General features: G+C 49.4%; 1 non-coding gene across 1 annotated transcript in view; it reads left to right on the forward strand.

The window, feature by feature from the left end:
• Positions 1 to 9,956: 9,956 nt before the first annotated feature.
• Positions 9,957 to 10,000, forward strand: part of LOC126444920 (small subunit ribosomal RNA) — a 1,909-nt gene continuing 1,865 nt past the window's right edge. The window contains exon 1 of the ribosomal RNA XR_007582842.1: positions 9,957 to 10,000. This exon is cut by the window's right edge and continues 1,865 nt beyond it. This is a non-coding gene — a ribosomal RNA (small subunit ribosomal RNA).

Raw genomic sequence — 10,000 nt, forward strand, 5'->3', positions numbered from 1 at the left:
TTAAGCCTTCGGGCGACTGAAGGGCAGGGGCACGACGGTGTGCTGAACAACTTGTACACCGGTTCTGACAGGTGCATTTGCTGTGGTGGGATCTTGCCCCAAGTCGGCGAAGGTCACTCGCCTTGTCTTGGGCTCCGAGGCATGCTCTGCCAAGCCGGGGCGTGGTGACATGTCCCCGGTTAGGTTAGATGGGTCCAGACCTCTGAACGTCTGGGGGACCGGCCCGGCACCTGAGTAGGACCGGGTCCTTGGCCTTTGGTGGGAACCTGGGCTAGTAAGGGGCGAAGGACGGAGAGTGAATCCGCTCTCCCGGAATGCGGGTGGCATTCGCCGATAAGGGAGCGGGTGAAAACTATAGTGGTGTGGCTGTTGAAGAGGACTAGTGCGCTGTACCCACGGCGTGCTAAACCTGGCAGCTCAGTTATTGACAGCTCTTGGTCAAGGGGCGGGACCGGTGAGCGAGCTGCATGTAGCCTCCCCCCATGCCAGAGAGGCCGGTCCGGGGCAAGAGACGGGCCTCCATCTTTCACTCTCTTTGAATACGATAATGGCGGAAAATCAAGAGAGTGGTAATGTGTTAGATGCTTCCGAATCGGAAATCGAGATGAATTTGACAGTTGCTGAGCGACACTCGAAATTTTTGAAATTGCTGGACTCGAGTGTCAAAAATGGAAAGATCAGCAATGGTGCGATAAACCAGATAAGAGACTTCATTGCTAATTGGGCAATTGTTCACTCCCAGTTAGAGGGGAGAATATCAGAATTAGAAAAAGAAAATAAAAGGATTAGAAGTCAGCCTACTCGGACGTATGCTGCGGTTGCCAAAGCCCCTGTGGCCAAGGCGCCAACAGCAAAAGAGAAAATTGAACAGAACATCAAAAAAGTGGCACCCACGGTTTTTATAAAACCTAAACCTGGCGAAGACATCAAAGCTGCTAAGACAGCTTTCGAAAAGTGTGTTGATCCAAAGAAAGATAAAATCAGGATCAACAGTGTCCGTACCTCTAAGAATGTGCTGATAGTCGAGACGGCCTCGCCAGAAGACAGCCAAAAGATCTTAGGTAATAAACAACTAAGCGAGAAAGTTAGGTGTGAACCTCCACGAAAGCGTCGTCCACTTATGAGTCTATATGATGTACCTACATTTATGTCAGCGGACAGCCTACTTGATGCGATATATACGCAAAATTTTGACGTCTCAATGACTAGAAACGAGTTTGATGAAGAGTTCAAGCTCCGTTTTAAAGTAGGGCCTCGAGGAAAGCTGACTGTACATCATGTTGTGGAGGTTTCACCGAACTTATGGAAAGTATTAACGCGGGCTGGCCGGCTGTACGTCGGCTACTCAGCACTGAACATTAAAGATTACCTGGCAGTACCACGTTGTACAAAATGCCAGGACATAAACCATACCAATAAGTATTGTACAGAACCGAATATAATATGTGCCCACTGTGGCCTAGCTGGACATATTAGGAAAGATTGTCCTAACATGGACAAAGCAGCAACATGTGTACCATGTAAGAAACGGGGCCGTAAGTGTGGTGGACCAAAAGATTGTCCAACCCACCGAATGTTCTTAGATAGGCTTATCCAAAGAACAGATTACGGCGAAATTTAAAGTGGTACAAGTCAATGCCATGCGCAGCCAGATGGTTGCACATGAGCTACGGAAGGTAGCGGAACAAGAAGGAATAGATATACTTCTGATACAAGAACCGAACTCCTGTGCGGGTCGAGTCCCTGGTTTTCCCGCAACAGCACAGGTGGTTTCCTCGGGTGGGAACCCCATGAGTGCAATTATAATATTGAACAAAACTATTAAAACTACGATATTAAATCAGTTCTGTACTGAGCATATTATAGTTGTACAACTTAATTTGCTGTCTTACAGCATGTACGTTGTAAACGTCTACTGCCAATTCAGACATGACATCAAGATTTATCTTGATCAGCTGAATTGGATACTAAGAGTTTTAGCTGGGCAGGCTATAATTGTAGCTCTTGATGCTAATGCTAAGTCCCCACTCTGGCACAGTGATGTACAGGACGGAAGGGGTGCGGAGCTTGTTGATTTGATAATGGAAACGCACATGCATGTGCTAAACTTGCCTGGGTACCCCCCGACCTACTCAGGGAGGGCGGGTGCAACATCAAATATTGATGTCACACTAGCAAGCGAGAGGGCAGCACCCCACGTCCATAACTGGCAAGTAAGAGAACATCTAACTGTCAGCGATCACAACTGTATTACATTTGAAATAGCATCGACCATCGTGGATGTGCCAGGTGAGTGGGTGGAACGGTACAACTATGCTCGGACAGACTGGGACCGACTCGTGCAGGTGTTCAGTCCTCCTGAGTTCGGGGAGGACATAGGTAATATTGATGAAGCTGTGGAGGAGCTTGTGAGCTCCGTGCAAACAGCCATCACACTATCTGTACCTCGAATAGCGAGATACATCTGCAGGGAGTCCACCCCGTGGACCCCTGAATTGACTGTGCTTAAACGATCGGTCAGAAGGGCTCGAAGCAACTACCAAAGGAGCTTTGCCCAAGACGAACGACAATACCACCTGCGTATTTATCGTCGTCTGAAGCAGAGATACAAGGATCAGTTAGACATTACAAGGCGCCAATCCTGGGAAAGATTTGTGAACGATCAGCTGGGAACAGACCCTTGGGGAGTTCCCTACAAAATCGTTCGAGAAAAAATTAGATCGCCCATGATGCTGTCTACGCTGCGTGCTGGGGATGGTGACACGACCAAGAATTGGGAAGAAACAGCAAGATTGCTGTTGGACACATTACTTCCAGATGATATCGAGGACCAGGACTCGCACGAGCAGCGAGAAATACGTCAGGCTCTCTCGATCCCGTATCTTAACGATACAAACGTGCGCCCCTTCTCAGCAGAGGAGGTAGAAGCAACCATCTACACCTTTGCAAGGAAGAAGGCGCCGGGTCCTGATGGGATCCCTGTGGAGATCTTACAGGGACTCGCACACTTGGTCGCCCCGGCATTAAGTCGTATTTACAGCGTCTGTTTACAAAGGGGCTATTATCCACTACAGTGGAAAACTGCGGAAGTAGTAATTATCAGGAAAGGCCCGGATAAAGATCCAACGGTGCCGAAATCCTATCGGCCTATCTGTCTGCTGGATGTAATGGGCAAAGCATTTGAGAAGTTGCTGGCTGACCGTCTCCAGAGTCATCGAACTCTGCATGGTATGAGTGATAGGCAGTTCGGATTCCGAAAGGGTCGCTCCACCCAGGATGCGATCAATGAGGTTTGCCGAATTGTTCACTCTGCGACATCAAAGTATGTCCTTGGAATAATGATAGACATCTCAGGGGCCTTCGACAACCTGTGGTGGCCGGCACTCTTCTCTCGCCTAAGAGAGATTGGGTGTCCGCAGCTGCTGTATGGCTGTCTGGAGGCCTACTGTGATGGAAGGACTGCTAAGATAACGGCTCCTGGAGCCGTCGTATCTAAAAGAGTATCCCGTGGTTGTCCCCAGGGATCGGTGTGTGGTCCCATTTTTTGGGATATTAACATGGAACCTTTGTTGAACGTCCTGCAGGAAGAGACTGCAGTTCTGGGAGTCGTTGCTTATGCGGATGATCTCGCAATTCTAGTAGAAGGTGACACTCGCAATGTGATCGAAGACCGATCACGACTGGCTATTGAACTGTTAACCAACTGGTGTAAGAAGACTAAAATGTCTATTGCACCACAAAAATCGCTATATATGCTCTTGAAAGGCAAGTTGAATAGAGACCCAACAGTCAGAATTAATGGCCAAGCAGTGTCACGACAGAGATATGCCCGTTACCTGGGGGTATATTTAGATGAGAATTGGAGTTTCATTCCGCATATCGAGCAAATAACGACAAAGTCCTTAGCTTTGTTCAATAAGATAATATCAATTGGACAAAGAAGGTTCCATCTGCCGTCAAAGGCAATAAATATTTATCATAACTGCATATTGGCACCAATAGTAGGGCACGCATCCAGTGTGTGGGCCCACAGGTTAGCTCTGGTGCGGCCTGCCGCTGCTGTCCGGCGAATACAGAGGAACGTTCTGTTGAGATGCATTGGAGCATTCAGCACAAGTCCAACAGATGCACTGTTGGTAATTATGGGTCTATGCCCACTAGACCTAATAATAAGGCAGCACGCAGCCTTCTACTGGCTGCACAAACAGAACATTGAAAGGGTGCAAAATATAATGGGCATTCCTCTGGTAAGCGTCAAAGCCATTCGTGAAAGAGTGCTTGACATCTGGCAGGACGAATGGGATGGGTCCACTACAGGCCGCAGAGTCCATGGGTTTCTACCCACAGTAAGAGGAAGATTAAAGAACAAGATAATAAAGCCCTCACAGGGCCTAGTTCACTTCCTTACAGGACACGGTCCCTACCCCACGTACCTGCACAAAATAGGGAAAAGGCCAACACCGGAGTGTGACTGTGGTGCCCACGAAGGATCGCCAGAACACATAGTGTTTGAGTGCCCAATATATGAACAGGCTGTCTCAGTAGAGAGGCAGCTTCTGCGAACAAGAATCGTTCACGAAATGCTGACAAACAGCGAATTGTTCAGCAATTTCGCTAAATTGGTAAACAAAATCTCAAGTGAGGCCCAGCGAGCCTACCTTGGGAGATAGTAAGTGCGCTTCGGATCTAATGCGCAAGTGTAAATATGTAAATATTACGTTGTTTAAGTCTTGAATAGTAGTTGCATGTAGTTGTAGTTAGATCTGCATGGTGGTGGGGGGGAATAAAAGAGCAGTACAAACGGAGTGGTTTCTCTAGAAGTAGCGGCCCGCCTCCACGTGGCTAGGGACGGGCAACTCTCTGGCAGCGTTCCAGAGAGGCTAAGAGGCCGTTGATTCACATATAGTGAAGCTACTAAATAACTAGATAGCTTGCATGCATTAATAAACCACTCCTGTAGTGCTAATAGTAGAGATAGTTAGTCATAATACGCCCACTCAAAAGTATTAGAAAGTGGGTTATGCATGTTCCACAAATCTGGAAAAAAAAAAAAAAAATCTGTCCCTATACATGAGCTGCGAGCTGTACCACGTACAAGCTACAGACGCGATCGCATTGCTCACTGTACGGATTCCCATGCCGAGCGATCAGCTAGGAAGCGCCCCATCCACGTCGGTACCCTTGGGCGTTGCACTCGCAGTCGCAAAAAACGTTGGGCAAATATATTTCTCCGATGCTGAGCGATCAGCTAGGAAGCGCCCCATCCATGTCGGTACTCGTACGCGTCGCACTCGCAGTCGCAAAAAACGCTGGGCAAATATATTTCTCGGAAGAGTAATGACAGTCCGAGCCTCCTGCGTGGGAAGAGTCTTTCTAGGCCCTGACCCACGGGAAGCGTGTAGCTTCCCCCATCCCGGACATTTCACGTCGTCACACTACCGGTATTGACTAATAGACTGATTGCTGATAATCATTAGCCACACACTGGGGGAAACGGCCGACAGGGGCGGCAACATAGTGGAGCCGCAGTGTCACTAATGTACAGAGATAGAACAGTTTCGACTGGAACCAGAGTAACCGTATACACGGCACTGATTAGTAATAGATGCAGAGCCATCAGAATACAGATAATATATACAACCGTCCCTATACATGCTGAAAGACTCTGCACACAATGAGAACCACACGTCAGCCAGACACTATCACACACTACTCTCTGCCTCTAACAGGCACACACACAATATCTAACCACCAGCATGGAAGAACATCCGGTGCATCCTCTCCGCCACATTACACAATCCACACTATCATAACCAGACCGGGAGGTCCACCCAGAAAACAGAATATCCCACCCTTCCGACATCCGCCATTGCTCAGCTAAGCCACGAACACCCACACATGTCCTACACAGGGGTGCACCCAACATCACAATACTGCCTCCTGTCACAGTACACAAACAATGGCAGGAATGAAAGACACAGATCTGCCACAACCTTGGAATCGGAGCGCCGCCTGTCATGAGCCACAAGTGCATCCTGACGTGACAAATCGGATGATCCCGCAGGCATGCACTTACGATAATCACTATCAACGAACCTGCCGCCCCCTCCCCCCCCAAAATACACCTTTCCCTACAACGTGTACCTTAACCTAAGCTATATTGTACCTTAACCTAAGCGATATTGTACCTTAACCTAAGGTATATCGTACCTTAACCTAACCTACATTGCGCCTTCACCTAACCTACGTTGTACCTTAACCTAACCTACGTTGTACCTTAACCTAACCTACGTTGTACCTTAACCTAACCTACGTTGTACCTTAACCTAACCTACGTTGTACCTTAACCTAACCTACGTTGTACCTTAACCTAACCTACGTTGTACCTTAACCTAACCTACGTTGTACCTTAACCTAACCTACGTTGTGCCTTAACCTAACCTACGTTGTGCCTTAACCTAACCTACGTTGTGCCTTAACCTAACCTACGTTGTGCCTTAACCTAACCTATGTTGTGCCTTAACCTAACCTATGTTGTGCCTTAACCTAACCTATGTTGTGCCTTAACCTAACCTATGTTGTGCCTTAACCTAACCTATGTTGTGCCTTAACCTAACCTACGTTGTGCCTTAACCTAACCTACGTTGTGCCTTAACCTAACCTACGTTGTGCCTTAACCTAACCTACGTTGTGCCTTAACCTAACCTACGTTGTGCCTTAACCTAACCTACGTTGTGCCTTAACCTAACCTACGTTGTGCCTTAACCTAACCTACGTTGTGCCTTAACCTAACCTACGTTGTGCCTTAACCTAACCTACGTTGTGCCTTAACCTAACCTACGTTGTGCCTTAACCTAACCTACGTTGTGCCTTAACCTAACCTACGTTGTGCCTTAACCTAACCTACGTTGTGCCTTAACCTAACCTACGTTGTGCCTTAACCTAACCTACGTTGTGCCTTAACCTAACCTACGTTGTGCCTTAACCTAACCTACGTTGTGCCTTAACCTAACCTACGTTGTGCCTTAACCTAACCTACGTTGTGCCTTAACCTAACCTACGTTGTGCCTTAACCTAACCTACGTTGTGCCTTAACCTAACCTACGTTGTGCCTTAACCTAACCTACGTTGTGCCTTAACCTAACCTACGTTGTGCCTTAACCTAACCTACGTTGTGCCTTAACCTAACCTACGTTGTGCCTTAACCTAACCTACGTTGTGCCTTAACCTAACCTATGTTGTGCCTTAACCTAACCTATGTTGTGCCTTAACCTAACCTATGTTGTGCCTTAACCTAACCTATGTTGTGCCTTAACCTAACCTATGTTGTGCCTTAACCTAACCTATGTTGTGCCTTAACCTAACCTATGTTGTGCCTTAACCTAACCTATGTTGTGCCTTAACCTAACCTATGTTGTGCCTTAACCTAACCTATGTTGTGCCTTAACCTAACCTACGTTGTGCCTTAACCTAACCCATATTGTACCTTAACCTAACCCATATTGTACCTTAACCTAACCCATATTGTACCTTAACCTAACCCATATTGTACCTTAACCTAACCCATATTGTACCTTAACGTAACCTAATTTGTGCCTTAACGTAACCTAATTTGTGCCTTAACGTAACCTAATTTGTGCCTTAACGTAACCTAATTTGTGCCTTAACGTAACCTAATTTGTGCCTTAACGTAACCTAATTTGTGCCTTAACGTAACCTAATTTGTGCCTTAACGTAACCTAATTTGTGCCTTAACGTAACCTAATTTGTGCCTTAACGTAACCTAATTTGTGCCTTAACGTAACCTAATTTGTGCCTTAACGTAACCTAATTTGTGCCTTAACGTAACCTAATTTGTGCCTTAACGTAACCTAATTTGTGCCTTAACGTAACCTAATTTGTGCCTTAACGTAACCTAATTTGTGCCTTAACGTAACCTAATTTGTGCCTTAACGTAACCTAATTTGTGCCTTAACGTAACCTAATTTGTGCCTTAACGTAACCCATGTTGTGCCTTAACGTAACCCATGTTGTGCCTTAACGTAACCCAATTTGTGCCTTAACGTAACCCATGTTGTGCCTTAACCTAACCTATATTGTGCCTCAACCTAACCTATATTGCGCCTTAACCTGACGCACGTTGTCGCTGAACCTGCTCTGTAATTGTTATGCAACTCGTTAAATTAGTGTAGTGTTGCCTAACCGCAACCCTCGCAATATAGTTCGCTATTCGCACTGCCCGGTCCCCTGTGTATCGCGTCATGTTAAACACCTTGCAGGTGTTGCTGACTTTCCACATGCTCCTGCTATACACTGTAATGTGGATAGCAGCAGGACGTACATGCCCCCCCCCCTTCCCCCCTGCCTTCGCAAGCTGGTCGTTGAGAAGTTTGCATGTTCAATGCCCTTCGCATGCCGACGTACTCAGCCTACGTTGTGGTACGGCCTGTCACCTGTCCGCCGATGTACGCAAAACCCACAAACTGTACTGCACATTGGTCCGTATGTACTGAATGATACATCGTGGCACATGTGTGACCGTACGACGACTGCGCCTAGCAACGGCAGACCATACAGTCCAAATATTGTGCACGCAGCTACGTGTCGTCTCCCTATAAGAGCTGGATTGCAGTGTGGTACGCCATTCAGACGTGTGGGAGGAACGGACGCCCTGGATGGCGATCAGCATGAGCAGTCTGTTGATGTAGTGGAGCGTGTATTCGGACGTAGTCGTCTCTTCTCACACACCGTGATAGCATGTTGCACCGCGTTCCACATCTGCGACATCCTGCAGAGGCCGGCTGACAGTCGTTCGCGCAATGGACACCGCATACGTACGGGGGCTACCTTCCACGTGTTCTCGAGGCGTGCACATGTTGTTGCGTCTATGTGGGCAGACGTAGTGTGTTGTGACACCTGACACAGGCATGCAATACTCGTTGCAAATGGCGATGGACGTCTACGTTTGCTGGTGACGTTACGCAAATGAACAACAGGTAACCCGTTGTGGTGCGGTTGTTCTCGCTAGAGGTGAATCAGTGTTGGCGACGATCGGTCGAGCTATTAACCGGTTGTTTCAGGGATACCCACCATGCCCACGAACGTGAAAGGGGACCCACCATGCCCACGAACGCGAAAGGGGATCTGGGTGTGAGGCGATACGCGGCGGTGGCTGGGTGGGACCGTCCCCGGCCGGTGAGGGGGGGCCGCCCGGCGTGCTGGCAGCGCGGTGCGTGGGCGCACGCGCTACAGCCGGCTGGTGGGGGCGGCCAGTGGCAGGCGCGCCGGCCGACGGACGCGGCAGGCGGCGCAGCTGCGCGCCGGCGCCCCCTGCTCGCGGCGCCTTGCGGCCAAAGTAGGTCCTCGCGGGCCCGGTGCGAAGCGCGGTGGCCATCTGCAGTGTGCTGGTCCGATTGAGGACTGTGTGCGCTGAGGATGCGCCGCCGCCCGGCGCTCGGCGCCGCGACGCCGTCTGCTGCTCGGTCGCCCCAGCGGTTCTCGCAGGTGGTTTGTATCGCAGCTGTGCGGACGTGTTGGCGCGTGCGCTGTGCTGGGAGAGTTCGCTTCGGCACCCAAGTGGGGCTTTTGTCCTTCTGTGGCGCTGGCGTTGGAGCTGCCGGTCACCGTAGGTGGCGCGTGTTGTCTCCCGCCGGCAATGCCACGACAGCACGCTCCCGGGCCTCTGTCGGCAGCGGCAAGCTCAGTTGGGAGCACGGGTGGTCGCACCTAAAGCGTCTACTCGCCTAACTCCGGGCGATTGCGCCTCTCTCGAACCCGACCAAGTACTTAGGACGGCGCTGCGCGCCGCCGGGACCTGAGAGGGTTTCGAGGTGTGTTGTGCAGGGGAGCTCAGCCTCCTCCTGTTTGCAGAATAATTGAGCGGACGCTTGCGTGTTCGCGCGGGCCCCCGGGACACACTCCCGGGCGGCCGGCTGCTCAGCTCTAGTTGACGCAGCTCCCTGGTTGATCCTGCCAGTAGTCATATGCTTGTCTCAAAGAT

This window comes from Schistocerca serialis, unplaced genomic scaffold (genome assembly GCF_023864345.2).
Source record: "Schistocerca serialis cubense isolate TAMUIC-IGC-003099 unplaced genomic scaffold, iqSchSeri2.2 HiC_scaffold_313, whole genome shotgun sequence".
NCBI classification, from domain to species: Eukaryota; Metazoa; Arthropoda; class Insecta; order Orthoptera; family Acrididae; genus Schistocerca; species Schistocerca serialis.